General features: G+C 40.6%; 1 pseudogene; it reads left to right on the top strand.

Moving 5' to 3' along the window:
- Window positions 1-982: 982 nt before the first annotated feature.
- On the top strand, window positions 983-2,636 carry LOC100430366 (eukaryotic translation initiation factor 2 subunit 3 pseudogene; annotated as a pseudogene).
- Window positions 2,637-6,785: the final 4,149 nt, after the last annotated feature.

Below are 6,785 nucleotides of genomic sequence, written 5' to 3'. Positions count from 1 at the left end.
ACCACTGCACTCCAGCCTGGGCAACAGAGCGAGACTCCATCTCAACAAAAATAAGTAAAATAAAATAAAATAAAATAAAATAAAATAAAATAAAAAGGATTCAATAGTGGAACCACAGTTTTGATGACTACCAAAGACCATTACATAATTTTCAAGTGTCACATTGAAACTGGATATGAGAATTTTGGAATTTAGAAGGCATCTTATAGCTCCTTTGAGGGACACCTAAAGAAAGCTTTAGGCTTCCAAATTATGAAAGACTGACTTGGTGGAATATTTGAAGGTTAAAATTTGTTTCTTATTAACTCATGTAGTTCACTCAGGACTAAAAATTATTTACGCCAACTGTATGCGAAGGCGGCCATATGCTAAGCATTGAACCCTTTGAGTTCTAAGAAGGTATCTTAGAATTTGCATATACAGTAAAGGACATCAGTCAGCGATTGTTCCCATGGTATTCATTTTTAAAAAGAATGTGTTGTGTTTATTTGTTGACTAGCAATGATGCCTCTTATTTCCAGTACTTATTTGAAACTGTTTTATTCTGCAGTCTAATTAAGATCATGCTTAAACTAAGTTGAACAGGTTTTTGTTTCTGTATGCTCTATCATTGTTGCCAAAATGTGTTCTTCATGACATTATTGCTAATAGATGCTCTATGAAAATAAAAACTGCTTCTGTAATTAAATAACCTTTAGGAATACATGTCTTCTCTCAACAAATTAAGAATGCATATTAGAAAATACAAAGTTCTAAGATGTTCCACAGTTAGGAAATTTAGTTTTTATATGTGCTGAATCTTCCATTTACCAATCTAGACTACATAATTTTCACTTACATTAACATCTCAAAGAATTAGTGCTCTACAAAACAGCTTTCAAAAATGTTATTCTAGGTTGTTCAGTTAGTCATGTTGTTTCCAGACGCTTTCCCTCGTTCCATTCCTTGTGTCCTGAAGTATTGTTTTAAAACCCACAAGGGGCTCTTCTGGCAACATGGCGGGCGGAGAAGCTGGAGTGACTCTGGGGCAGCCGCATCTTTCGCGTCAGGATCTCACCACGTTGGATGTTACCAAGTTGATGCCACTTTCACACGAAATTATCAGCAGACAAGCCACAATTAATATAGGTACAATTGGTCATGTAGCTCATGGGAAATCCACAGTCATCAAAGCTATTTCTGGAGTTCACACCATCAGGTTCAAAAATGAACTAGAAAGAAATATTACAATCAAGCTTGGATATGCTAATGCTAAGATTTATAAACTTGATGACCCAAGTTGCCCTCGGCCAGAATGTTGTAGATCTTGTGGGAGCAGTACACCTGATGAGTTTCCTGCAGACATTGCAGGGACAAAAGGGAACTTCAAATTAGACATGTTTCCTTTGTTAAGCCTGGCCACGATATTTTGATGGCTACTATGCTGAATGGTGCAGCAGTGATGGATGCAGCTCTTCTGTTGATAGCTGGTAATGAATCTTGTCCTCAGCCTCAGACGTCTGAACACCTGGCTGCTATAGAGATCATGAAACTGAAGCATATTTTGATTCTACAAAATAAAATTGATTTGGTAAAAGAAAGTCAGGCTAAAGAACAATACGAGCAGATCGTTGCATTTGTCCAAGCTACAGTACCAGAGGGTGCTCCCATTATTCCAATTTCGGCTCAGTTGAAATACAACATTGAAGTTGTTTGTGAGTACATAGTAAAGAAAATTCCAGTACCCCCAAGAGAGTTTACTTCAGAGCCCCGGCTTATTGTTATTAGATCTTTTGATGTCAACAAACCTGGCTGTGAAGTTGATGACCTTAAGGGAGGTGTAGCTGGTGGTAGTATCCTAAAAGGAGTATTAAAGGTGGGCCAGGAGATAGAAGTAAGACCTGGTATTGTTTCCAAAGATAGTGAAGGAAAACTCATGTGTAAACCAATCTTTTCCAAAATTGTATCACTTTTTGCAGAGCATAATGATCTGCAATATGCTGCTCCAGGCGGTTTTATTGGAGTTGGAACAAAAATTGACCCCACTTTGTGCCAGGCTGACAGAATGGTGGGGCAAGTACTTGGTGCAGTCGGAGCTTTACCTGAGATATTCACAGAATTGGAAATTTCCTATTTCCTGCTTCGACGGCTTCTAGGTGTACACACTGAAGGAGACAAGAAAGCAGCAAAGGTTCAAAAGCTGTCTAAGAATGAAGTGCTCATGGTGAACATAGTATCCCTGTCAACAGGAGGGAGAGTTAGTGCTGTCAAGGCCGATTTGGGTAAAATTGTTTTGACCAATCCAGTGTGCACAGAGGTAGGAGAAAAAATTGCCCTTAGCCAAAGAGTTGAAAAACACTGGCGTTTAATTGGTTGGGGTCAGATAAGAAGAGGAGTGACAATCAAGCCAACAGTAGATGATGACTGAAGAATACCGGTTAAATAACACATTTGGATGGAGTTGGAAGTTGGAATTCCTCTTAACAACCAAGGGGTTTATTTTCAAAGCAATATTGGGGAATTGATTTCACAGTTCGTTACCTTAGTAGGTAACTGTAAGGTTATTCTCTTTTTTTTTGGTTATGAAAACTTAGGGACTACAATTAATATAAAAATTGGCATAATGTTGGATTGAATCTACATTTTGACAGAAGTGAAGCATTCCCACATAATGTCAAAGTTATACATCATGCAGTTTTGGTTTTTTTGTTTGTTTCATTTTCTTTTGTTTTTGAGTCTGGCTCTGTCGCCCAGGCTGGAGTGCAGTGGCGTGATCCCCAACCTCTGCCTCCCGGGTTCAAGCGATTCTCCTGCCTCAGCCTCCCGAGTAGCTGAGATTACAGGTTCACGCCACCACACCTAGCTAATTTTTGTATTACTAGTAGAGACTGGGTTTCGGCATGTTGGCCAGGCTGGTCTCTCCTGACCTCAGGGTGATCAGTCCACCTCAGCCTCACAAAGTGCTGGGATTACAGGCATGAGCCACCTTGCCCAGCCCATATCATACAGTTTGAAACTTTGCCACAACCAGCCTTTGCTGTAGCACACACATATATCACTGAACCTGCTTGAAATAAAGTTTTTTTTCTTTTTCATGATTCGTCTTTGAGTACCTCCAGGCTGAAGGACTGTTGTACCAGTTAAAACTTAAAGGCACAAATTCTCCTTGAAGACCTTCTCCCTTTCCTTGGCCCCATATTTTATGTTGCTTTATCTTTGAAATTTTGCATGAAAAGGAAATTAATGGGTTCAAATGAAATTGTCCTTTGAAGCATGATTACTTGTTCCCATGGACAGATATTTTTCTCCCCTTGCTCTTCCTGGCTTGAAACACGGGAAACCAGAGTCAGAAGTTATCTCCCTCTCCCTGTGATGCCTTGAGATTTTTTTCTGCATTGTTTTATGCCTGAAATCCAATAGTCTTCCTCCATTGGAAAATACTGTTATACCAAATAATTCTAGATGAGTAACAAAGATCTTTCTAGGCCTTCATTTTATGTTTTTTCTTAACTGTTAAGATTGTGACACCGATTATAATATTACTAATTTTTGGATGTTTTGAAAGGTCAAGAAGTAAAAGATGTTAGAAAGTAGTGAGTGAGTCCTTTTGATTTTTAACTTATTCCCCATGTCCGTATACTTGTGTGCTTTTCCCTTTTTTTTTTTTTTTTTTTTTTTTTTTTTTTGAGATGGAGGCTCACTCTGTCACCTAGGCTAGAGTACGGTGGCACGATCTTGGCTCACTGCAACCTCTGCCTCCCTGGTTCAAGTGATTCGCATGCTTCAGCCTACCATGTAGCTGAGATTACAGGCACGTGTCACCATACCCGGCTAATTTTTGTGTTTTTGGTAGAGATGGGGTTTCACCATGTTGCCAAGGCTGGTCTTGAACTCCTGACCTCAGGTGATCTGTCCGCCTCTGCCTTCCAAAATGCTGGGATTACAGGCGTGAGCCACTGTGCCCGGCTTATTTTTCTTTATGTTTTTGCTTCATAAGAGGTTCTGTTGAGCAGTGATTTACAACTCACTGACAATAGAATTGCTGGGGAAGCTTTTTAAAAAAAAAAAATGCCCCACAGAGATTCTGATTTTAATTGTTCTGATTTAATTGGGATGGTTTTGCTAGACCTGGTATTCTTAGCTAGCAGGGTTTTTTTCTTTTATTACTTTGAATATATTATGCTACTCCCTTCTGATATGAAAGGTTTCTGCTGAGAAATCCACTGATAATGTTATGGCAGTTCCCTTATATATGATGAATTGCTTTTCTCTTGCTGCTTTCAAGATTCTGTCTTTGACTTTAAAAAGTTTGATTATAATGAATGTTGGTGGGGTTCTTTTTTGGTTTTATCCTAGTTGGAGTCTTTTGAGCTTGTCAAATTTGTATATCCATTTATTTCTTTAAATTTAGAAAGTTTTCTGCCATTATATCCTTGCTCTTTTCTCCTTCTTAAATTCTATAATGTGAATATTGGTCACTTGATAGCATCCTATATTAGGCCATTCTCACATTTCTATAAAAATACCTGACACTAGGTAATTTATAAAGAAAAAAGGTTTAATCAGCTGATGGTTTGGCAGGCTGTACAGAAAGCATGGTGGCATCTGCTTCTAGGGAAGCCTCAGAAAACTTACAATTATGGCAGAAGACAAAGCGGGAACAGACATCTTACATGAAAGGAGCAGGACCAAGAGAGAGAATGAGGAGGTGCTACACACTTTTAAACAAGATCTCATGATAATTCACTCCTAACTATCATGAGAAAAGTACTGAGGGGATGGTGATAAACCATTCATGAGAATTCTGTCCCCAAGATCCAATCACCTTCCACAAGGCCCCACCTTCAACATTGGGGATTACAATTTAACATGAGATTTGGGTGAGGACACAGATCAAAACCATATCATTCCACCCCTGGACTCTCCCAAATCTCATGTTCTTCTCACATTGCAAAATTCAATTATGCCTTCCCAACAGTTCTCCCAAAGCCTTAACTCATTCTAGCATTAACTAAAATGTCCAAAATCCAAAGTCTCATCTGAGACAAGACTAGTCCCTTCTACCTATAAGCCAGTGAAACAAAAAACAAGTTAGTTACTCCCAAGATATAATGGGGGTATAGGCATTGGGCAAATATTCCCATTCCAAAAGGGAGAAATAGACCAAAAGAAAGGGGCTACAGGCCCCATGCAAGTCTGAAACCCAACAGGGCAGTTATTAAATCTTAATGCTCTAAAATAATCTCCTTTGAATCTGTGTCTCACATACTTGCAGCATTGCTGCAAGGGTTGGGCTCCCAAAGACTTGGGCAGCTCTGCTTCTGTGGCTTTGCAAGGTTCAGCCCCCATGGCTGCTCTCATGGGCTGGAGTTGTGTGCCTGCAGCTCCTCCATACTGAAGATGCAATCTATCTGTGGGTCTACCATTATAAGGTGAATAGGATGGTGGCCCTCTTCTCACTGCTCTACTAGGCAGTGCCCCAGTGGAGAGTCTGTGTGGGGACTCCAACCCCATGTTTCCTCTCTGTACTGACCCAATAGAGGTTCTCCATGAGGGCTCCAACTCTGCAGGAGGATTCTGCCTGGAGATCCAGGATTTTCAGTGCATATTTTGAAATCTTGATGGAGGCTCCCAAGCCTCAATTCTTGCATTCTGTGCACCCACAGGCTTAACACCAGGTGGAAGCCACCAAGGCTTATGGATTGCATTATCTGAAGCAGCAGCCTGAGCTGTACATGGGCCCCTTTGAGCCACAACTGGAGCTGGAGCAGCTGGAAAACAGGGAGCAATGTCCCCAGGTTGCACAGGGAAGTGGGCCCTGGACCTGATCCATGAAACCATTCAGTCCTCCTAGGTCTCTGGGCCTGTGATGAGAAGAGCTGACGAGAAGGTCTCTGAAATGCCTCTGAGGCTTTCTTTGTAAATTTCTTCAGCCCACTTGATTTCTACCCCTGAAAATAGGCTTTTATTTTCTACCATATGGCCAAGCTGCAAATTTTCCAAACTTACACTCTACTTCCCTGTTAAATATAAATTCCAGTTTCAGATCATGATGTGGTTTGGCTGTCTCTTCACCCAGATCTCATCTTGAATAGTAACTCACATAATTCCCACATGTTGTGGGAGGGACCTGGTAGGAGGTGGTTGGATTGTGGTAACAGTTCTTTCCTGTGCTGTTCTCCTGGTGGTGAGTGAGTCTTATGAGATCTGATGGTTTTAAAACCAGGAGTTTCCCTGCACAAGCTCTCTCAGCCTGCCACCATCCACGTAAGATGTGACTTGCTCCTCCTTGCCTTCTGCCATGATTGTGAGGCCTCCTAGCCACATGGAACTGTGAGTCCAATTAAACCTCTTTATTTTGTAAATTAAAGAGGGTATGTCTCTGGTATGTCTTTATCAGCAGCCCGAAAATGGGCTAATACAGGTCATTTCTTTTTTCACACGTATAAGCATAGGTTGTTAGAAGCAGGCAGACCACATCTTGAATGCTTTGCTGCTTAGAAATTTCTCTGGCCAGATACCTTAAATCATCTCTCTCAAGTTCAAAGTTCCACAGATTCCTAGAGCAGGGGCACAATTTAGCCAGTCTCTTTGTTAAAGCATAGTAAAAGTGATATTTGCTCCAGTTCCCAATAAGTTGCTCATTTCCATCTGAGACTTCCTCAACCTGGACTTCATTGTCCACCTCACTATCAGAATTTTGATCACAATTTAAAAAGTCACTGAGAAGTTTCAAGTTTTCCTTCATCTTTCTGTCTTCTTCTGAGCCCTCTACACTCTTCCAACCTCTGCTTATTACCCAGATA

The sequence above is a fragment of the Macaca mulatta genome, chromosome 7, assembly GCF_049350105.2.
Source record: "Macaca mulatta isolate MMU2019108-1 chromosome 7, T2T-MMU8v2.0, whole genome shotgun sequence".
Lineage (NCBI taxonomy): Eukaryota > Metazoa > Chordata > Mammalia > Primates > Cercopithecidae > Macaca > Macaca mulatta.
This window is presented reverse-complemented; position numbering and strand designations above follow the sequence as displayed.